Source organism: Thamnophis elegans, chromosome 4 (assembly GCF_009769535.1).
Source record: "Thamnophis elegans isolate rThaEle1 chromosome 4, rThaEle1.pri, whole genome shotgun sequence".
Lineage (NCBI taxonomy): Eukaryota > Metazoa > Chordata > Lepidosauria > Squamata > Colubridae > Thamnophis > Thamnophis elegans.
Window position 1 is genome coordinate 91,850,162 of NC_045544.1, and position 24,782 is coordinate 91,874,943.

At 36.8% G+C, this 24,782-nt stretch overlaps 1 long non-coding RNA gene across 1 annotated transcript; it reads left to right on the forward strand.

Annotated features, from left to right (window-relative positions):
• The first annotated feature begins 693 nt into the window (after positions 1 to 693).
• LOC116508515 lies at positions 694 to 24,297 on the forward strand. The gene is made up of 3 exons (XR_004255354.1): positions 694 to 1,068; positions 23,277 to 23,444; positions 24,201 to 24,297. It is a non-coding gene; the product is annotated as an uncharacterized LOC116508515 (long non-coding RNA).
• The last annotated feature ends 485 nt before the right edge of the window (positions 24,298 to 24,782 follow it).

A 24,782-nucleotide genomic window follows, 5' to 3' on the forward strand; every position in this document is an offset into this window, starting at 1 on the left:
CCCGGCGTAACTGCGAGCAGGGCAAAAGCTCACGCTTCCAGAACCAGCGCGCAACCTGCTGGAAACGCTCGAGCAACAAGGACAAGAAGAGTTCCGAGTCTGGAGCGGAGGCGGGGCCAGAAGCAGCGCCAGAACTCGGGAATAGGGGGAGGGGATTAACAAGAGGGGGGGCGGGGGAGGGGGAAAGGAAGCGGTTGGAACAACCGTTAAGAGGAAGGCCGGCCGAAGAGCGATTGACGGGAGCACGCAGCCAATGGAGAAACGCGGGGTTTTCGTAATTACCATAGAAGGCGGAACAACAGAAAACAGCCGGCTTTACAGGAGGCGAAGCGACTGACAGCGGAGCGGCCCAACGTGAGAAGACGGAGGGTGGACGTCTCAAAGAGGGAAGCGATTGGGTCTCGGAGCAGCGGGGGGGGGGGAGTGGAGGATGCCAAGCCGTAGTTGAGGGGGAAGTTTATTTTCGATGCCTTTTGGCAAAGGAGCCGCTTCGGTGAGATTTCTCTGCGACTGTTGAGCGTGCTGTGGAACGCTCTCTACTCTGAACCTTCCCTTGTTTTTGCCCTTTCCGGCTATGTATTTGGTTGCCTCCAGCTATTATATTGCGACGTTTCATCTAGCCCAGAGGTCCTCAAACTTGGCAACTGTAAGACTTGTGGACTTCAACTCCCAGAATTCTCCAGCCAGCTATACTATGCTGGCTGGAGAATTCTGGGAGTTGAAGTCCTTCTTAAAGTTGTCAAGTTTGGGGACCCCCGATAGCAGGTGCGCTGAGTTTAGGATTCGGGAGAGATCAGAATCTGTAGCAGCGTCTCTCAATCTAAGAATTGGGTGGATTTCAACTCCCAGAATTCCCCAGCTGAAGATCATTGGGCTGAGTTGACGTCCGTGCAGTTTGAAGGCTCTGAGATTGAGAAATACTGATTGGGGTTATTTGAGTCAAACACCGTTCGCTTAAAGCTGGCTGCCATGCCCATGTGCGAACTCTGCCAGGTTGCCTCTTCCTCTGACTTCGACGGATTTCTCTGCTTCCAAAAACTCGAAGTGAAAACAAAAGCAAGAAAAGGGGTAAGACTACCGTTTCTGGGCTCCAAAAGGACCGTTCGTGCAAGCTCCACGCTGCCATGTAGCAGCCTAAAACATGGAGAAGCGGAAGAGGGAAGCGGAAACCAAGCATCTGAATCCATCTACAATAGAACTGTAAATGGGCAAAGAGCTAGATGTGTTATGCAATCGTAGGTGTCCGCTAAGGGGATTAAATGACAAAACTTAAATAATGAATGTGGTTATTTTTCTGTTTTTAATTCCGATTTACAGATTTGGGTAAGTGTAGGCATCTTGGAATTGGCTTTTGCAGTGGTCTATAACAACCCTATAAAATAAATAAATCAATGTTGACATAATCATGCAAATTTCATATGTATTTGTATCAGATACTAAAATGTATTTTTGGTAGCATTTGTGTGATGATGCCACCATGTGTGCATGATGTCTTTGTAGCTTGCAGTGGTTTATTTCTGGCAAGCTTTACTGACATTTATTTATTGAGATCTAGTCTCACACCCCATTCAACATCCTAAATGATGGATTGGTTCCACTCTGCTCCTCCACATCTTGGTTGATGCTCCCATCAACTCATGTTATAAATACAATCTGTATCAATATTGTTTGGAGCAAGACAAAATTCCTGCAGAGCCAATAATCATGAGCCAATAATCAAATATGCATTTAGAAACCGTATCTTGCTGTATATACAATATTTAATCTATTATGGATTCTAACTTGAGCTATATCCATTAAGAACACAAGATCAGAGTATCCTGTTATTCAATATATCACAATGAAGTTGCACTAATGGAACACTTCTTAATGTAACTTTCCAAACTGAAAAGGCTGTTCAATTCATTTATTTTACTAGAGTTTTCATGCTAAATCCTCAAATTTCACCTTGAAGAAGTGATTATAGCCATGATGGTGAACCTATGGCACGTGTGCCAGAAGTGGCACATGGAGCCATGTTTCCAGGCATGCCAGCCGTTGCCCATTGCTCTTCCAGGTTCCAGTGTGCATATGCATGCCGGCCAGTTAGTCTTCATGTGTGCAGGAGTGCCAGAAAGCAGAAGAGCAGCTCTGCACATGCGCCTTGGGGAACTGCTCTTTTAGTTTCTGGCACTCCCCTACGTGTGCGCAGGGAAGATGCTCTTCCAGTTTCCGGTGTTCCCACACACACACACTGACACACACACTCCCGTTTTGGCACTCAGTGCCGAAAAGCTTTGCCAACACTGGACTATAGTAAAAATCACTGCCATCTTGTCAAGGAACTTAGTCTGAAAATTATGTAGATCCACTAAATATCTCAAACTTGATTGCTATTAATCTTAATAATGTTTTTCTTTTGTTGTGATTTCCTCTTAATTTACTGGTGAAATCCAGACTGTCTTTGTCATGTGAGTTTCCTTGCTCTACTTAGTGGGTATGTATCTAACATTTCTGTCTGGTGATTTCTCAAGTCTGTGAGATTCAACACTGACACCAATTCATAACAGTTCTTAAAAGGAGCATGGGATCACGTGATTAAAATGCTCGGTTGACAATGTATGAGCCCGCATTTGAGATCCGAATGCCGCTGTGTGACAGGGTGAGCTCCTGTCATTCTCTTCAGCTCCTGACCAGCTAGCACTTCAAAAGCATGGAAACTCAAGGAGATAAATAGGTACCACTTCAGTGAGCATATAAATGGGGATATGAAATGAGCCCCCAACCGGGCATCCCCTAGGCATTGGTGATTTAACCAACTAATTCTTTCACCCCAGAAACACCTTGGTGTTTCCAACATGGATGATATGAGATAGCGGTTCTTGCAGAGCTAAACTGTGGACACATCTGTTGTTTCCCCCCTAAAAAGACATAGGAGAACTCAGGATTTTTCAGATAGGAAAGATGATCCACAATTAAATTTATGTAATAATGCTACTCATGCCTATGAGCAGGAATATTCTGAATTAATAGTTAGCACCTGCTAGGAGTTAGATAAGGGTCAGTAGAATTTAAGGGGGGGGGAGTTGGGCACACAAATACAGAGAGGGGAGGGAGGGAGGGACAGAGAGAGCCCAGTTTCTCACTTCAGCAAAATAAATAGTTATCCAGCTTGCTCAAATTCAGGCCCCTACCAAAACATTTTGATTAATCATGGCAATTGTCATATTATACGGCCAGTCAAGTATCATGGCTATTAGTTTATATGTTTCAATATATTTCAATATTTTATATGTATATGCTTTACTGTATTTTAAATTGGATTGGCTTTTATTTTCTTCAATTAATCCAGTTTGATGTAATAGTTAAGGGACTAACCTAGAAGTCAGGAGACTTGTGTGTTCTAGGTTTCCCTTATGCATGAAAGCTGACTAGGGAGTTTTGGGTGAGCCATTCTTTTTTTCAACCCAATCCACTTCCTGAGTTGTTATGGGAGAATAGGAAGTGGAAGAATTAGGAATGTTTGCCATCTTTAGCTAGAAAGCTTAGATAGGTAAACAGACAAATGTGGGATGAAAATCTAATAATAAAAAATAATGATTCAAAACAATTCAATTTTTTGTCTATGTGCAATGTCATCCAGAGCCATAATGTTGAATCAGAGCTATAGAGTAATTTAAAACAAAGCCCATTTCATTTAATACAAAGTATTGCATATCAAGATCTCCATAAATATCTTCCCAATATATCTAACAAGGCCTTCAGCAGACTTCAGCAAAGGCTCTAGAAGCCATTGTCCTTTGTGCTACCTGTCTGAGTGCAATCAGCTACAGTCAGCTTCAACTGTAATCATTGTTGTGATCTGTATCTCAGTATACAGTCTGTATAAATCAGGTTGTAACTGTCTGCTGCTCTTTATATTTATCAAAAGTTCATCTGATGGTTCAAATAATGTATTGACAGACAGACAAACAGACACAGACAGACAGACAGACAGGCAGACAGACAGATAATACAACCTAAACAATACAATCCTTTTGAGAAAATAAGTTTGGAAATGCACATGGTGAAAGTAAGTTTTTTTAAAAAAACATTTTAAATAATGATTGTGTTTATTTGTAGAATTTCCTCAATTGGCTTTCTATTGTTTTTTTCATTTGCTTTTGTTTTTAGCATGGTTTAGTTTTTCTTTTGAAAACTGTATTGTAATTTTGTTATGTTCTGTATTGATACTTTGTTTCTTCAATGAAAAGAAAGATCAGTGCTAACACAATACAGATATTAAATGCAGATAGGTATTATGGGTCTGAAACAGATGGTTTTACTCTTTCTTCATCTTAACACAGGAATGGCACTTCACGTACTATTGGTGAAATGTGTATTATTTCTGAGAACTAATTCATAAGTCAGAGTACAGAGTCTGTATGGATGCAATGTATGGGGGGGGGAAGCAAACGTATCAGAGGAAACAATTTTTTAAAGTCCCTATTTCTTTTTCCTTTAGTTCATCACTTATTTTTAAATTGTATTACTTAAAGGTAAAGGTTCCCCTCGCACATATTCCCCTCACTAGTCGTTCCCGACTGTAGGGGGCAGTTCTCATCTCCATTTCAAAGCCGAAGAGCCACTGCTGTCCAAAGATGTCTCTGTGGTCATGTGGCTGGCATGACTAAACGCCAAAGGCACATAGAATGCTGTTACCTTCCCACCAAAGGTTCCTATTTTTTTTACTTGCATTTTTTACATGCTTTTGAACTGCTAGGTTGGCAGAAGTTGGGACAAGTAATGGGGGCTCACTTCATTACGTGGCGCTAGGGATTCAAACCACTGAACTGCTGACATTTCTGGATAAGCTCAGTGTCTTAGCCACAAATTAATATTTGTTGATTTGTAAAATTTAAATCTGTCATTTCCCCTGTCTTTTAACAAGGGACACTAGGAATGGAGGAAAACGCATGAGAAATAGCATTCCTGCATGGCTAGGACATCAACTATATCCCTAGCACTTATCTGAGTAGTGTTGGCACATTAAACTAGCTCCCAAAAAGCAGGTGAAATGTTAATGCTGCATTGTAAAGCACAACCATATGCTTTGATTAAATCGTAGACTGACTGCCCAGAATTCCCAGTAAGTACATTTTCCCAGCAACATGTGTAAATCAGAACCTTATAATCTCTTGTGTATGCTATCAAATATCACAGATTGTCTCAGGTAGGCAAGTTACAGAAGTCAAGTAAAAAAAAAAGATCAACTTTACTTGCATAGTTATGTCACAACACTGACAACATGAGGCAAAGTTTTGGGGAGACAGAACATGGGATAAACATATACTAAAAAAAAAATCAATATTCCTCCATGTCAAACCTTTATCTAGAGCTATCCTTGGGTCATAACTGCCTATCCCAATTGGATTAATGATCTGAATTGTTTAGTTGCATTATAATTTACAGATTGTGTCAAGTTCCTTAGGGAAGGAAATGGGTAAGAATTTTGAGTCTAATGCATATTGGAATGAAATATCTTTAGGTTTAGATAACTTGATTGTCTTTTCTCAATGTGAGACTGAAATTTATCCTCAGATCCAGTGGGGTTTAGAGCCAATCCTTCTTTCTCCAATATTCGATGATGATGATGATGACGACAGGCATTTTTGAGTTTTAGAGGTTTGCATGATTGACATTTCTATTCTGAGATGCTCTAGCACCCAATTAAACTCCCACATATGGGGTGAGGTGGAATACTGGGACCTTGACACTAGCACTGTAATTATGGTGCTTAGTTTAGTGCATTTCTATTATTTGAATGCCATCTTCTGATTTTCTGTACTGTACATTACCTACCCTCCTGCAGAATGAATGAGTAGAAGATACTATGGCAATTCTGTTAGCAGAGTGGGAGTATATCACTCTGCTCCCATCCAATATAATTAGAGTATAGAATTGCTCAGTTAAGTACAGCCTTGCTTAGTTAATCCTCTCCAATAATCTCTTCAGTTTGCATTTTTATCTGCAACCTTGGCTTTGGTGCCTTCACCTGTTGTCATTTGTATTTCATGTGATTCTGCCATTGAATAAATATTGCCAGGAACTGGATTGTTTAAAAGACCAATGTTGGATTTTTTTCTATTATATTTAACCAATACTCTTTCCCTTGTATCTATAGATTATAAATCCTAATAATTTGATGTACTGCCATTTTACAGGAATAGATGTCTTTGCACAAGTCCAATCTGGTGAAGCATTTATATCACTTAACAATTACCACTTAAGTTTTTTTTAAAAATGCCACCATTAAAACATGCATAACTTTGTAATTGTAATTTTTAAACTGTGAATTTATTGCTTTGAAAATGCAATTGCAATTGCTCTAATAATTCAGGTGGCAAATTCCTTTTAATAGTTCTTTTTATAGAATATGGGTTATAAGAAAAAAGAAAAAAGAAAGTGTTTTAATTAAGGCTGGCTTTAATATCTCTCTGGTAAATATAGTAAGAACATTTTGTCATTACATAATAATAACCAAAATAGGCCAGATCAACTTTCTCTAGCTTTGTCATCTATTCATTTATTTTTAGCATTTCCTTTGTGACAACTAACCCCAAAATGTTTAGCAAATAGAGGATTTACAATAAGTACAATTTTACATGATTGATATAAGCACAATTGTTGATAGAAATAAGTACATACTTTATGGGTTTTTTTTAAGGAGAACCATTAAACCAAAATTAGTGTGCTGTGTGAAAGCGATCAGTTACTGTCCTAAAGGAAAGCTTTCACAACATACTGTTGTTTCCCCCCCTCTATCCTTGCTTGATATATTGGGTTGGCTTTCTATCCTACAGATTGTTTTTTACAGGCACAATTCACCTCCCTCTCTCTCTCTCTCTCTCTCTCTCTCTCTCTCTCTCTCTCTCTCTCTCCCTCCCTCCCTCCCTCCCTCCCTCCCTCCCTCCCTCTCTCTCTGCTTTTTGTCTTAAAGAAACAGTGTTAGGAAAATATAGTAAATAGTAAACAGAAACCAATAGCAATAGCATTCAGACTTGTATACTGCTGTATATATATACCCACAATAGTCTGGGTCCTCATTTTACCAACTTCGGAAGGATAAAGGCTGAGTCAATCTCAAGCCCCATCGGGATCGAACTTCAGGCTGTGGGTAGAGTTAGACTGCAATATTGAATTCTAATCATTGCACCACCAGGGCTCAACATCAAACCCAGCAATCTAATAGTTTATATAATTCTTTTCCTGTGTGCAGTCCAGTGCCATGTGAAGGGGGAAAACTTTGCTTGATGCAGTTTACAGTGTTTAAGTAAAACCTCTTAAGGTTGCATCTCAAAGTGTTTGATACACAATGGTTGGGTTCACTAATTATATCAAGTCAGGGATAGCAGTTTTTTTTTTGTCCAAGGGGCTGCATTTCTTCCTATGAGACCATACCTTTCTTTCTGGGTCTAGGACTTAATGAGAAGTTCTCAGGACATTTAATGAAGAAAATAAGCCTGATTCTTAGAAGATTTCCAGAGTTTTTAATGATTGTCCTATTTAACTTACTGAATTTATTTTTTTTCCATCCTGTTTATTCCAGACTTGCCCTACCATACATTAGGGAGAATAATTGGAGGTTGTTGTTTTTTTCTTGGCAGGTGATGTTAGGAAGAGGGCAAACAAAGCTGAAGGATCCCTCAATATGTTTCCTTCACTTGTGAATTTGGAAAAACAAAATTCAAAATAGGAAAGGAAGTACAGCAAAGATGCATATTGTCCTCTTTGATTTCTATGGGGAATATATTATAAGAATGGCAGGATAGGATGAAATAATTGGACTCAAAACTGGAGATTAAAACACTAACAGAGATATGCAGATGATATTACTTTGTTAAAGTAGGTAAAATTAAGACCTCTCTATGGAAGTAAAAATAAGAAGTGAGAAAACTGGGTTATTATTAAATACTGTGAAGACTAAGGTGATATAAACTTGCATGCTTCGTAAACTCATAGTTGATGTGGATGTATCTGGTAGATAGCTTGGTTTTCTACGACTCAAGAATAAAGAAAGACAGAGAAGTAAAAAAAAGATCAATTTCAGCAAGAATGACAAACCAGATCATGAAGAATGAGAACAAAGATTGTAATATTTAAAAGTGGTCTTTCCAGAAGTAATGCTTAATGTGAAAAAGGGACATGACAAGGAATGAAAAAAGATAGTTGTGTACTAATTATGATTAAAGAAATGGTTGTTAAGTCAAGAGCCGAGGTGGCGCAGTGGTTAAATGCAACACTGCAGGCTACTTCAGCTGACTGCAGTTCTGCAGTTCGACTGTTCAAATCTCACCGGCTCAGGGTTGACTCAGCCTTCCATCCTTCCGAGGTGGGTAAAATGAGAACCCGGATTGTTGTTGGGGGCAATATGCTGACTCTGTAAACCGCTTAGAGAGGGCTGAAAACCCTATGAAGCGGTATATAAGTCTAACTGCTATTGCTATTGCTATTAAGTCTAACAAGGATTGCAAGAAGAATCCTTAAGTACTGGAACAAATAAAAACTGATTGCTCCTTGAGGCAAAGATCAGCAAGCATACCTTGAGCAGGTGATATGAGCAGGTAATGGCGTAGAAAAAATATTATGCTTGGCAAGACTGGGGAAAGCCGAAGACAGGAATGGATAAGCCAGATAAACAGAATCAAAGAAATTGCTAGTATGTGTTTAGAAAGACCCAGGGATTTTTTACAGAGATGAGATGAGCATATGTCCACACAATCGCCATGTGCTAAACTCTGTGGCCTCTAACCATTATATCCCTATAGTTGTTTAATAACCGGAAAAAGTTGAGGTCATTATTTTTCAGTCTAACTTACCTTGTAGAACTGTTGTAAAGATAAATGAGATGGATAGAAGGAAAGAATGATGTATGCAGCTTTGGCTCCTGGCGAAAAGTTAATATATGGAAATATAGTATTCCATTCTTAATTAGAGTAACAATTAATAACACTTAATAATTTAAGAATAGTATATGTATATGTCCTTCTCTTGGGTTCTAGTTTGAAAAGTTGTAGGCTAGAGCTATGGTTTTTAAAAGATTTTAAAAATAGCAGCTTATCAGTTAGTTAACTTCACTTTCTGTTTTGGATGTGGCCTTTTCTTATTTCCATTGCTTTGTGTTACCACAGATAATTACAATCTCCAATGACAACTCTGTATGTTTAATTTAATATTACAAATATTGGAATATTGCTTTTTGAAAGTATTTTACCATTCTTTAAAAAGGCTTTTGAAATTCTGTTTATAATATTTTAATTCTTCATTGGTTAATATGCAGTTACAGTAAGGGTTTGCACATGGCCAAATAATAACAATCATAACAATTACCTTTCTTCAACCTTCCAAATCTGAATTTCTAGCCAAAAGGGCCATGTGCAGCTACAGTCTTAGTGCTATTTAAATAAGTGTTCTCCCTCACTGGATTTATTTATAAATTTCCATTTGCAATACTGAACAAGAAATTCAAGTCCTTGCTGAATGTATTTTTTTGCAGATTAAATAAATTGAAGGCTTAATGGGTATTTAAATGTTCATAATAGATTGATGTGGTCTCAGCTCACATTTAAAAATTAAAATATAGGAAGAACAGTTGTAGGAATGGGGTACATCTAGCTTAATGAAGCACTAAAGGTGATGCGATAGCAGTGTTCCAATATCTAAGATGCTGCCATAGAGAAGAGGGGGTCTTCTCTAAACAACCTAGAACTAAGGGGAAATTTCCTGATAGTTACATTACATCAATCAATCAGTGGAATGGCTTGCTTCCAGAAGTTATGGATGCTGCAACACTGGAAGTTTTTAAGAAGTGATTGGACAACCATTTCTCTAAAATGGTACAGGGTTTTCTGCTTGAGCAGGGAGTTGGTCTAGAAGACCTTCAAGGTCCCTCCTAACTCTGTTATTCTTTTAGAAACATGCTAGGTTGGATTTTTAAAAAATATATTGTGGCCAAGATTGCTGAAGGAAATTAACAAGAATGGTAATTGCTTTTAAAAAAAGGGAAAAAAGAAATGTTTTATCCTTTGGCTTCTGCTTTCTTGCTGTTTGTTTATTGAATTAAGCATAACTCAAACTTTTAAAAGAAATGCATCTCTGTTTTCAGTGAAATTTGACAGACTATTATTAAAATTGTTTTTGTCTGAACTGATTAACAGGTATTTTGGGTCAAAAAAGTTACACTGTAATAGAATAAGTTCTACTGCAATAGGGATTCACTGACTGAAGCACACACACACACACACACACACACACACGTGTGTGTGTGTGTGTGTATACACATACATACAGCATTCCTACCTCACTTTTTCACTGAAAATGGCTGCCAGAAAAGCTTATATGATTGATTCTGTCAAAAGCCTACAAAGATTTGTAATCTTTGACAGATTAGTCAAAGACATGCTAGATCCTGCCATGATATAAAAATAAAAGATTTTGAGAAGGTAGGAAAAAAAATAATTGATTAGTTCTTAGTTTAAGCATTCTTATAACTTAAGTGATTGGTTGATTGATTGCTTCTTTACCTTTCCTTTAGATGTATATAGCATTTTGTCCTCTAGTCGTCGTCCCCCCCCACCCCGGAAGCTTGGGTGAGAGACAGTGAATAGCCAAAGATCAAACAGTGAACCTGGATGAATCAGGCCAGAAAGAAAAGTAGGATCTTGGTCCAATGCCTGAAGCACTATATCACTTGTTTTCTTCCTTCTCTGAAAGAACCAAATATATCTAAACTGGTTGTAGATCTCCTTATTTGAATTTTGCTATAATTAACAACTTAATGCTCATATTTGGTGGAAGGGCAAGGTAAAAATCCAATTAATTAATCATTGTTTCTGTTAATGCCATACAGTTCTCCACAAAAGTAAACGTTTTGTTTCAAAAACAGAGTTCAAGGAATCTAGTTCCAATCTCTTGTCAGGCTTCATCCAGACCTTTATTCAAACTCAATAGGCAGAGGTTCAAGAAACCACTCTTTTATAAATTAATTACAGATGGGGGGAGCATAATTAAACAACATAACAATTATCAGCCATAAGCTAGATAGCTATCCTCAAATTCAGCTCTTAAGACTCTTTTGACCTCCTCGGCCAAAACAGATTAAGAGTTGGTTGATTATGGGAGAAATGAGGAACATCCATACATTATTTTTCTAACAGGTTTGTCTAATCTCAGAATATTTGTGTTTGTTTTTCATTTTTCTCCTAGCTCTCATGTCCTTTAAAAACGTGACAGGTCTGTAATCAAAGGGCATTAATGTCTGCAGTTTTTATAAAACCTCATGTTTACAATACAAACCTTAAAAGCCACTAATGTTGCTTCTTTGATGCTAATCCAAATGCTGTTGCTTCCTTGTTTTTAATTAATAAAGCATTCACTTAACTGGAGAGAAATCTCACCTGTTACAACCAGTCAGTGTTTATAGAAACGAGGCTGGTTTGTTTTGAGATGTATTAGGACATTTTGTTCCAGGTCCAGCGTGTTGAAGCTCTGTCGAAGACTGATTGCCTTTCATTGTGTCTCCCAGCTTCACTTCTCAATTTAAACAAGAGACCACAGTGTTATCACTGGGATTCTGTTCAAAACAAAGAAGCAAAGGGTATTTTTTAAAAATCTACAAGCAGACAATGTGACTTTTATTTGATGTTCCAACCCATAAAATCTCTCTCTTTTTTAAAAATTTCTGACATAGATCTTGTTCAATGTGTGTCAAAAAGTAGTCAGGTTTACTTTTCTTTGTCATGCATTTATCAATATTTGCTTCCTTATTCTTTTTTACATAAATTTACACACATGTAACCTTTCAGAGAAACAAAAATATGCTGTACATTTTGAATTCCAAATACCTAGGCTTAGAATAGTTCAACCTAATTCATACCAGAATTTAATGCCATAATTAATGAACAAGAGTTAAGCAAATGATACGTACATTCCATTGATTCATTACAGCTCTTTTTTTTAGAAAGAGCTAATTTGCATAGATCTTGGACACATACATTATAATAGATTTATAAGTGTGAAAATCCTGGAGTGTCCCTAAGAAGTCATGCAGCTAAGGACAAGATAATATGAGGAGAAAATTTTGACCTCAGTTATCAAGAATTTCTAATCTCTAGATGCTCTTTGGGCAGGAAGATGAAGAAAATGTCCTTGATTTATTTTAATGATTAATGTAGCTTACAGGTCAACATGGTATACAAATAAAAAAATAAACCATGAGCACATAGTTTTTTTAAAAAAAATATTTAGACCTGACTTGGTACAAAACGAACAACAGATTCTGAAAGTTAACAGCTGGCTACTAAGATAATATTGCCAAAATAGAGTTTGTATTCTGACTGACATATGTTATCTTAGTGAAGAACTCTTGGGAAAACACAGGATATATGTTAACAAACACTGGGAAGGAAATGGTTCATAGGTACTTTGATAGTTTCATTAGGAGAGTATTAAATTACTAAAAGAATCAGTGGCAAGAGCCCAAGACCAATTATGTTATTTATTCACATTTCTATACCGCCCATCTCACCTAAGTGAGATTGGGTGGTTTACAATAGAAAAAAATTAAAAACAACAAATAAAATGGAGGTAAGAACAAAGTCAAAATTAAAATATTACAGATTTTAAAATGTGGATGTAGTGCTTTCAAATCACCAACTACCCCATAATCACAAATCACTTTTTACCCCCAATTGGCAGAGATAGATTTTAACACTCTTCACATCTAGGGCTAAGATGTTATAAAAGGCAGGGGCAATGACAAAGAAGGGTCTCTTCCTGGATCCTGCCAGTTGAAATTCTTTAATTAATGGGATCTGCAACATATCTCCCTGCCTGACTGAGTAAGATGGACAGATGAAATTGGGATGAGATGGTTCCTCAGGTTACTTGGTCCCATGCCGTAAAGAGCTTTAAAGCTGATATCCAACAACTTGAATTGGACTTGGAAAAAAACTGGTACTCAATACAGCTTGCATAGTAGAGGTATTACATGCAAACTCAAGAAGTACCCAGAATGCTCATGCCATTGCATTCTGCATCACTTGTAGTTTCCAGGTAGTTTTTAAGGGTAGCCCTATGTAGAGCATATTGCAGTAGTCTGTATGGGAGATGAACAGTGCATGAATGACTGAAAAAAGGACTTTTCGATCTAGGAAAGGATCTGGCACATAACATAGAGTTGGGCAAATGACTTCCTAGCCCTGACTGCCACCTTCTCCTTGAGCAAGAGTTGTGAGTCTAGGAAAATATTTAGGTTGTGTACTAGGTCTTTTTGGGGCAGTGCAACCCCATCCAAGACCAATATTCAAAGACTTGTGTTAAAAATGTGGGGGGAGGCTGTGTTTGCCCTCTCCAGTCTCCTATAAAGCCTCTGGAGTCTGGGGAGCGTGAAAAAAGCATGCAAAAAGTGGGGGTCGCACCTGCAGTGCGCGCATGCGCACTGGGGGGTCGTGCATTGCATTATGGGTGTGGCACGCCCACACACGACCCCCCTGTGCTCCACTCACTTATGGCACACGAGCCAAAAAAGGTTTGCCATCGCTGTCCTAGGCCATACCTGTTGCAATGATTAACTGAACACAAGCTGAAATGAACAGTTTGCACCAAAAAACAAAAAACCCGATCATTATTCTGTATGTATTACATCCCTGTGCTGATATTGATAGATATACCTATCAGAGATGGTATGAGAAATGAAGGCAGAGATTCACTTTAGGTCAAATTGTCAAAGAAGAAAAGTATGCACTCTTTGATTACGTAAAAGATGTCAAAGAACAAGCATTGATGCAGTTAAAAATTGGATTTTTTATGTGCAGGTACTTAATGTACCTGTAATGTACATTGTACACATAAATGTACAGGAAACAAAAAATAAATATCAAAATGATGTAATAAAAACATAAATTCTGTCAAAGAAAATTATGACATGGTCAATTTGTACAAACATGGGAGATTAAGATTAAAGTTTACAACTGGGATATTAAACATTAAAAAAAAGATATTGAAGGTTTGATTTTGGCTGCAAAAGAGAAAAGTATCCAAACTAATCTAATCAAGGCCAGAATTCAAAAATTATCAAATGCACATTCAAAGTGTGCATTGTGCAAAGAAGCAGAGGAAACAGTTTTTTTTCTAGTACATGTAAAACAGGTTAAGGCTATATCTATATACTTCATAACATGTGGCTGCCTATCTTGTGGCTCAGGATATCACCAAAGACTACCAGCAATGAGCAGGAATTTAACTCTTCATTTAATTAGCAAGGAGTAAAAAACAGATTTGTTGTAGCTATGGAACTATTCTTAAATAGTAAAATATTTTTTATTAATGAAAACAAAAGGATTAAAGAATGAAGTAATACTCTATAACTTTGTAAGGTATTTATTAGACTGTCTCTTTTACATTTTTGATGGCCTTCAGAGGCCCTTATTTAGTCTACTGTATTGTTCTAATAATTAAAGTTTTTATAGAGATGTTTTAGTGTTCCAATTTTATAGTATTGTGTTAACTGTTCTATCTTTTAATTATTTTATTTCAGTAGTATTATTACAATGGATATAATTTTTTTATTTGCATTTTATGTTTTATCTTGAAGTAAAGATTCAATTAATCATAGATTATCCCTGTTTAGAAAAGTATTTATTGAATAAAGTATGCAACATTCAATATATCAAACTATTCAATGAGCTACCTCTTTTTTTCCTTTAAATGGTACTGGTACTTTCAGAGTTCATGAACATGCGGTATGCCTCCTGATTAGCTGTTTTGTGTTTTTTGTAAAACAGGTTTTCAACATCAGATATATTCAGCGTAAACACACCTTCTGCTAGAGATGAGTAATCCTTTGCTGCCTCCTAATATAATTTGGTGAATTGGTGTGTAAAAACAACAAGGAACTAAATAAAACAGGGGAGAGGCAAGCATATGTAGAGAAATACATTTGATTCCAGTATTGTCTTCTTGCCAACTCCTAAGTGATTTTTCACCTGAGATTGAAATGTGGACAATCTACAAGGAAGTCAACATTCTGTCAAAAGTAATGATCCCTCTCCAGAGTACAATGATTTGAGCTAACAACTGCACCTACAAACTGCAAAGCTGTCCTTAAAAAGCTAAGATGGAGACCACAACAGTATGGTTGAAACCCTGCTGTTTTTTGTATTGTGACCTTGGCCTGTTGGAAGTAAAACTCAATACCACCCCCAAGCCTTTTACTGGCTGCTTCATACACCATATTAAATTTGGATAGTGTTAACATGCTTTAATAAAATAATACAGCTGGTTTTAGTGAACCATATATTAATTATATTGATACAGTTTGCATAGTAGATTGAATTGGGGGGGGGGGAACTAACCACAGATTAAAATCAACCAAATTTGCTGGGTTATATGAATATAAGCACATAGTCATGATTTAACCTTTGCCTCAATAAAAGGATTTTTGAACGAATACCTATACCACCGGGAGTTTTGCCATTCTTACATACCGTACTTTTCAGATAAAAGCCTTGATTACAACATCACATGTTTACTAATGCAATTAAATATCATGGCATAGGATATAAATTTATAGAGAGAAGTTTATAGCACAAATTGATACATCTACCTACAAATATCCACAGATTTCAGCTGAACACACTAAAGTAATAATAGTTAATGTGTAATCAATTGACTATAAGATGAGATAATGCCAAGTGAATTACTTGTTCTGCTTTACTCCATGCACAAATATTCATTAGTTTGCTCAGTCTAGACTTTAGAACAGGGCTGTCAACTCCCAGTATGCGGGCCAGATGCACCATGCGCTCACCATGCCAATGCCCAGTTTAGTGAAGGGGGGCGGATTTCCAATATGTCATGTGACGACGATGTGATGACGTGAGTTTGACACCCCTGCTCTAGAGTATTTGCAATGCCTGATTGTATGTAAACCTCTTATGGTTCAAATTATTATGTATATAATAATTGTTTGCCACATATTCAGCCAGATGTTCAGACTGATTTGGCATTGTTGTCCACCTATCAAGTCCTTCTCAGGACCTGGGATAGGCAGATGTGAATATTTGTTGTGGATGATGTTTACAGATATCGTCTCAGGATGTAAACTGTTCAAAGTAAAGCTGCTTTTTGCAATTGATGTGGTGAATTTGTCAATGTCAGTGTTCAAGTGGTGCTCCAATTGCTCCAGTAGCTAACAGGTGGCCCACTGTTCCTTCAGCTTCTTTGCAGAGGAGGCACTTGCTATCTGTCATTGTCTTCTCAATTCTGGTTTATTGTAGTATTATTATCAATTATTGTTGTAAGCCATCTAGAGAAGGCCCATAGCAAATCTATATATATAAAAGTGAAATACTACTCATGCATCATCATGAAATTTCCAGAGCCACAAAGCCAGCAAACTTGAAATTTGGCATGTATGTTCCTTTTGGCTTCTAGGTGCTCTCTAAGAAAGAATTTTTCGAAATGACCATCAGATCATTAGTATTTCTTATATTATTATTAACATGCTCTGATGCTAAGGAGTTAGACATTCTACTCCCCCTCTCCACCTGAAAAACACTCTGATGCTAAAGAGTGAGGAGAGAAGGGGGTAAGATAAGAGAGGCCTCTGTGGGAGAAGGCTGAGGGAGAGAAGTGGATAAGATAGGAGAGGCCTCTGTGGAGCAAGCCTGAGGGAGAGAAGGGGAGAGAAGAGGCCGACTGTAACTACTCATTAATTTTCAAGCTGTGTCAATTTATCAAGCCCAATCACATACTTTCATAGCAGAGCACAGGTATCCACCTAGTAAATTTAATAAATAAATGCTGGGAATCTTGGTTAAGTTGGTTAAAAGAAATTCTAATCTTACAATACTTTTAAAAATATTAAATATGAAAATATTAATGAAACTATCAATAATGGAGGCAAAACAGTAGAATTACAAATTAAACTCCAGTCTCAGATCTTATTAATATTATGTGCTGTATTCAGCTGTAAGTTAACATTCTTCAATGAAGCAGAGGCTGAATGTAACTACACATTCTGAGTATCAAATTAATGTTAGTTTTCTCCAATTTAAACCCACTTAGAATTGTAACTTTAAAAATATGTTAAAAAGCAATGGACATGACAAGGGATACAAACCAGGAAGCATAAATAAATATAATATATGCCACAATTTGTTTTTAAGCATACTGGGCTCTTTTCCATTGAAAATATGATCATTTATTTTGTCATAAGATATTTTTCCCCAGTGTTGCAATCTCTTTAAGAAATGATATTGTTTCACCTTCCTTAATTTAGGGTTTTCGAATGTGACTATTGACTTCCAAGAATTGATGGGACTATCCAAAGAATTGATGTTATTAGTACTGTTAAAGTAGTATTTATTTATCTTGTTTTCATATAACAAATGCTTGGGGTTGATGAACAATCTGAAACCTCATAAAGGGTTTAATGAGCTGAAGAGTTTGGGGACTGTTGCCTTAATTACTTAAGAAGCTTATACACTTAAGCAGGCTTGGGAGACTTTCGGTCTTTGGGCTTTATTAGGTCTTTAAGGACTTTCCATTCAGCCATAAAGAACCTGGTTCTTCTGTGAATTTGCTCACTGGAGGTCACCAGCTAGAGATACTGGAAAGACTTTAGAAAAGACTCTCTTTCAATAACAAGGTTTCAATAACTACATTACAGAAATCTATGGTCTGCTTAACTACTTTGTGAAATAAATTGCAATTGTCTTATTTGTCAATATGCAAAATTATAATGGTTTATTTATCACAAGGGTTGGATGTATAGAGTACTGCATTTTAAGTTAGCCAAACAAAACAAACCAGGGCTTTGCTTTTACCTATAAACTTGGACCAATCATGGACATGAGGGTATCTATTTAAGTATGGTATACTGAATAAACTAAATTCAATTGGTTAGCGTAATTCAATAAGGTAAGATTTACAAATAAAAGTGGACAGGTAACAAAATATGCTAAGCCAATAGGAAACAAATCACATTATGGCTAAACATGTTGTATAAATCCAAAATGTACTATATAAGTGAAGAAATGAGATTACAATCATACCTCATGAATGCAGCCATTGTGAGCTCTAGAAACAATAGTTCTAATATTTGTATAAATCTCATGAATATCTATTCTCTCTCTCATCTCTCTCCCCCACTCTCTGTGTAGATTTTTGAGTTCTCCAGAATTCTTCTCCAAGTGTCAAGACAAACAAATATATATATATGGGCTACAGACAAGCTTCGTAAATAGGCAAGAAAAGGCTAAATTGTCTTTGCTATGACATGCCCTGGATATCGTAACATTCCACAAGGCATTATTGCTCAGAAATCCTGATCAAACCTCAGGCCCTTGGGATGATGCAGAAGGTTCAAGTATTTTGTCCCCCCTCCTTTTTTTTAAAGAAACTGCCCTAGTTCTTTTTACACCATTTGGGTCACATCTAGAGTTGATTGTGATATTTCAGATGAGACATCAAAACAGCAATTGATCAAGTTCACACAACATTCTACAGGGCTGCAACATTCTGCAGTGGTTAAGGCCAGGATTTTTTTTTCCTTCTGAGTATTTTTGCAAAGAGCTTACATTATGTTTTGTTTTCAAAACACGTGAAGCCTATTTAAGGATTTTATTCTTTTTCTATGTATTTCCCACAGAGAATCATGTCACTAAATTATGATATCAGAACTTTCAGGCAGCTCTAGAAGAAATAAAACAGATTTAGCTGGGTGGTCTTTATGACTGCACCCAGCCATAAACTTTAAACTATACCACATATATTCATGTATTGTGGTAGAATGACTGGGATTTATAGAATCCAGGGTCCCAACACATCTGAAGGGCATCAGGTTAGGAAAAGCTTGATTATAACACTGTATGAACCCAGCCATAATTTACAGTTAGAAACAGTGTGTTATTAGATTGAAGGGCAGACAAATGGATTTATGTTGACTGGTAGACAGAATTCCCATCTATAGATCAAGTATGTTATTTGATACGTCCAGTTTCAGGAAATCTGGTACTATTTCATAACCATAGGGAACTCAATCTAAGGTACACTGTTTCAATAAATATTTACAAACTCCAGGAACCATTCAAACCAATGCAAAATGTCTTTTAAGGAATTTTAAAGGAGTTCCTGAGAAAAGTTTTAGTTTTTGAGATAGAGCTTTTACATTTAAAGTTATGTAATTTTTTAGAAGAGGAGGAACAGCTGGATCCAGTGCCTGACATGTGGCTACACAAAAGGCAGAGAGGAGAGCAGAGCAGTAGAAATCCTTGGGCAGGTCATTGGGAAGGAAGAGCCACTGCTGTTAGCGAAACCCCACCCTAGCTCTTGGGATAAAAGGTAGGGGGCGGAGATGAATAGATATGACAGATAGCTATTCATCTCCCTACTGATGGACTTGTTAGCCTGCAGTGAAGGGCAGTGGGGTGGTGGCTGCCAGCACTCCCAATAAAGTAATATTTGAGTTAAATTCAGAGGGTTTGTCAATTTTGGGGTAGCTGGGTCAGAACACAGGGTTGGGAATCTAACAAGCACAGTGAAATGGCAAAAATTAGAAATCAATTGGTTTAAAATAAATGTCTAAGCCTAGGTCTTATTTGTGTAAATGTTTGTGATTCATGCAGTTAAAATAATGCCAGTTAATGAAGCATTCAGAGGAGAAAGAGAATGGAGGGAGATTCAAAGAAGGAAAATCCTATCCAAAAATGACCAAATGGAATTGGTTAGTCAGTTAATAAAAATATGAAGCTGCCTAATAGGCTACTTGATCAGCACATAACCAATGTGCTACCTCCTCCCATTTGTAATTTAACAGCCAGGAACTATGTGGGATCTAATCAGTTATTTGTCAATCATTTAATGGACTAGTTTTGTCACATATAAAGTAATGTAATTCAAACTGGAAACAAAAATAATCCATCATTGCCCACAAGAGTTTTTAAAATATCCTGAGCTGGATAGATGGTATAGAATTATTTATTGTATACCACATACCATAGTCCACTGTTCACAGTTGTTATTTTCAGTATTGATTACTAACCATTAGGAAAGTAATATTTTCCGTTGGTAACTGGTATCTATTCCAAATTTAATTTGCTCTAAATTGATTAAAGACACAACGCTGAAAATGAGATACCACCAGTTTCATACGGAAAATAACATAATCTAGGTGCTGAAAAGAGTTTTATTCTAAGTCTAATGTGCACACTTATTCCCAAGGGGTACAATACATCTGAAACTGAGAATTATAGGAAATGGGCTGTTGAAGATTTTTAAAAAATAAAATCTACTAGGTTTGAAATCAACTCTGTGCTTATTTTGAGTATTGTATGGTCATTGTTCCAGGAAGAAGGCAAATGGAAAGAATTATTTTACAAACTGCAAAAATGCCAGCTATTTTTCTCTTGTCCCTGCAACCTGTTTATCAAAAGAGGTTATGCTGAAGATGTCTCCACATCATCCAGAGGAAGTCAACCACAATAGCTGAACTGGAGATGTGGTTATCATGTCTCTCTCCCCAGCACACACAAGAAGCAACATCACTGTAATATCCTTTTGTAGAAAACAGCCTTTCATCATAGTTCCTTTTTCAGAGCATGGTAAACTTTAAGTGAGCACAATATAAGGACAATAATAAGTAGCTGCATGCCTAGCATCTTGTCATTTCACTCAAGATCTCTATAGAAAAAAACAACTGCTAGCTTGGCAATGGTGCACTGCTTTAACAGTATCATACTTAATTGCCCTCTTAGACACAATGGATATATTTCCTACTATTATGTCAATATGCATCATACAGCTACTATATAATTCTAATTAATTGATACTACACATTATCTGCAGCTTTTGCACCTTACAGGCTTCACTGTGAGATCACAAAATCCACTACAGATCAACTAGGTAGATTCATAACAGTCCCATTAGATAGAATACAGCAGGAAATCAACTCTACAGGTTAAACTTACTTTTACATTGATATTGACTATAATAGCATAATGTTGGAATCTCATATTGTGTTGTATTTCCTCCTCTTATACCTTTGGGGAGATAGCTCAGCTGTTTTTGTATATTTTGGATATAGATATTACAGTATATTATTGTGACAGTTTTGGGTTTTAAAAAGCTTCAGCCTTTTGCCTAACCAACAGCTTCTGCATATCCTTGTCAAGGTAGTCCTCCTCCTTCTCAATTCCTAATGATTAAGGCTGCCACAACTAGGTTTTTCATTTTCCCAATGTATCTTTGCTAACACATATCAGTTTATCATGCTAGAATGAATAGTTTTAGCAATGTTGCACTAAAAACCTTGAGTAGTGGGCATGTGATTATAGCTATCTCGTTGTCTAAGCCAAATGACTACCATCTTGGGTTCCTGGAAATTGAGACTTGTACTATATATTTATGTTGCATGCCCTCCATTTCTGGAAACTCCAAAAGATAGCCATTTTTAATTAACTTCATGATTTGGTAAATCAAAACATTAGTTTAAAATCTATGTACAATGGTAGCTATAAAGGTGGAGCTTGTACTTGTTAACTGAGTTTAATCCAGCATGCTCTACAAACACAACCTTAATATGAAATAATTTCCTGTTTCAGAACTTCCACATATTCTTTAAAAAAAATCACTTGCTCCTTCATGCCAATCATCTAATACTGAATGGAAAGATATCTTTACAAGCACAAAATTAGTAGAGCCCAAGCACACTAATATATTGTTTAAACATATTTATTCTAATTCCACAAATTGCTCAAATTCTACGAAAAACATGTGTCCTTTTGGACTGACAGAAAATCAAAGACAGAAATGGCATGAAACATAGCCACTATGCAACTGATAAATCTTTTGACAGTCCCCAATTTCTATTGAGCAGTTGTTTAAAATGTTTAGGGTCTGTTTTAAAAAAGAATGTCTGGCTTTGTTATGTTCCAGTGTGTTTGCCTACAAAAAAAAGGAGTGTGGGGGTGGGGTGGAATATCCATTTTTGGCCAAGGTGCATATACTTCTAATAAAAGCAGAACTGGAGAGGTTACACAACATTCCCTCACCACATAGAATATGGTTGCCTGGCAACAAAAAGGAAATGTATTGGAAAGCAAGACAGGCCTTAGATAAAGGAAAGCCTCTTTATGTGGGTAGGGCTGAATTTCCCTGACTAAAATATGTTATTTCCTGCAATTGCAGATGAAATGTTTTACAGCCTGCCTACAATGGCCCATGGGCTATTTCTAGCAACACTTCATGAAGAGTTCATTTGAGACAAGACAAATATATGGGCCATCCTTTCAACAGAATGTCATGCAAGGATGGCCTCATCCCTTCAGTCTTCATTTTATTCTAATTCTGGGAAGCCTGAATAGAGTGAAAAATGGTGACTGTCATGTAGAAAGGTTTGTGACCAAGGACAAAAGCAATTAACAGGATTTAGAAAAAAGCAAGCCAATTCTGCCAATGCGCTGAGACTTTTCCGGGAAAGCCAAGTCCTTGCTATCTACAGCTGCAGAGCCCAGACTACTTATTTACCAAATCATATTTCACAGCCATAAATGCAATTTATTGCCAGCGAGATAGGGTTTTGTTGATCTTGCAGAGGCTATTGATCATAAGATGCTAGCTTTATAGTTTAGGGCCTGAGGTATTTATGGGCTGCTCTTTATAGTCTGACATTATTTCCAATACTGTCATCAGGATCTTTTGGGGATAGTTTTCCCATGCTTGTAGGTTGGGTCCATAAGGCAACAATGGCAATGAAGCAAGAATCTGCTCTATTTGCATGCCAATATGATACATATTATTTAAAGATGTAATAAACAAAAATGAAAGCAGTATTTATCACAAACATTTTGAAACTATTGTACACAAAATGGCTCTATTAATAGTTTAAAATGTGACTGTCAATACTGTTATTTGAGGATTTTTATATGAGCATAAACTATTAATATATTTGGAAATGTCTTTTCCTGGTCTTGATTTTAATAGGTGAGATAATTATCCTACAAAAATTTATAATGCAATAAATATCACCAACATTTTAAGGCCAGTACCATTAGAGACATTTCTGAGAGATGTTAATACTTTGAAATCTATTGTACAACTTATTTGATAGGAACAGATTTAATCTAGCTTTAGAAAAGGCTGTTCTATATTTGCTTAAATGTAAACTGCTAAAATCGTCTGCACTGCAAGATAGGTGGCAATATAATTGACAGATTATATAGGAAGCTGAAGAGTAAAGTAATTGTACTTTATTTCAGATATCAGAGGGAACAGCAACCATCAACCTATAATTTAAAATTTGCTAACTAATGAGAAAGATATCAGTTTCATCCAATATTGCTCTCCTGAAGTTCTTCTGGATAGCAGTTATCAATTTAAAATAGTTTGGTCAGTGTTTTAAATGCAGCTCAAGCCTTAAATGTTAGGTATGTATTTATTTTTATCCTGCATTTATTATATTATTAATTCAAGGTGGTCAACATGCATATTCCTTTCTCCTAATTTCCCCACAACCCTTGAGGTGGATTGGGCAGTGTAACTGAGCCAAAGTCACCTCAGCCGGGCTTTCATGCCTAAAGAGAGATTAGAACTCAGTCTCCTGGTTTCTAGCCAGCACCTTAAGTATTACACCAAATGTGTTCCAAAGGGAGGAGGGGGGAGATTTGAAAATATGTGGAAAAGTGGAACATGGAATATTAACAAAGAAGCAGTTAACAACTCTTTAAAGCAGCTTGATTTTCTCCCAGGGTTGCATATGTAACAGCCATGTGACCCTGGTAAAAGAATTGGCTGCTTTAAAGAATGTTAGACAGATATGTGCATGCCCTTGTGCACTACTAAGCACCTTCTATTGTTTTTTTTAAAACAAGAGACATGACCTTGGCATAGATAAAAAACAATGCTTGCTTTGGGGATTGATGAAAAGCATCCCTGACTTGGTGTCACTTGTAGCTAATTCTACATTGATAATTTTTTTTTTTTTAAAAAAGTTTATTTCTCCTTCATATTCACCCAATGTTAATTTTTAGAGAAGCATGGCTAGAAATAATTTAAATGGAAATATGCATTTTACCATACTGGCTAAGATTATAGTAAGAAATAGGCCTCCTCGGACTGTTGGCCAGGGGATGGGAAATACCGAAGCTGTTGCTGACCTTTCTTGTGCTTCTTTACATTAACAGATTAAGAGATGGAAGGGGCCTTATAGGTAATCTAGTCCAACCCCGCCCCCGCTCAAGCAGGAGACCCTACACCATTTCTGACAAAGGCAGTCCAATCTTTTTGAAAGTCTCAAATGATGAAGCTTCCACAACTTCCGAAGGCAAGCTGTTCCATTGGTTGATTGTTCATCATTCTATACCCTTGAAATAAGGGAAACCTTGAAGAAAGGACAATCTATTGACTTCATTTTGAATTGAACAATAAACAAATGGCTATCTTCATATTATACAATTGATGGATCAGAGGAAAACATATAAGCATAGCTGAGAAGAACACTGTGAAGGTATTATTTCAAATTAATTTGCATTAAAAAGAATAAGATGCAACAGACCACATTGATACTCAGTTCCTTTCTTCAAGGATCTGAAATAGAGCCTGTAAATCAGTGTTTTTCAACCACTGTGCCGCGGCACACTAGTGTGCCGTGACATAGTGTAAGGTGTGCCGTGGGAAAAACACTTTATATATAGTCAATATAGGCACAGAGTTAATTTTTTTAAACATTTTCTAATGGTGGTGTGCCTCGTGATTTTTTTCATGAA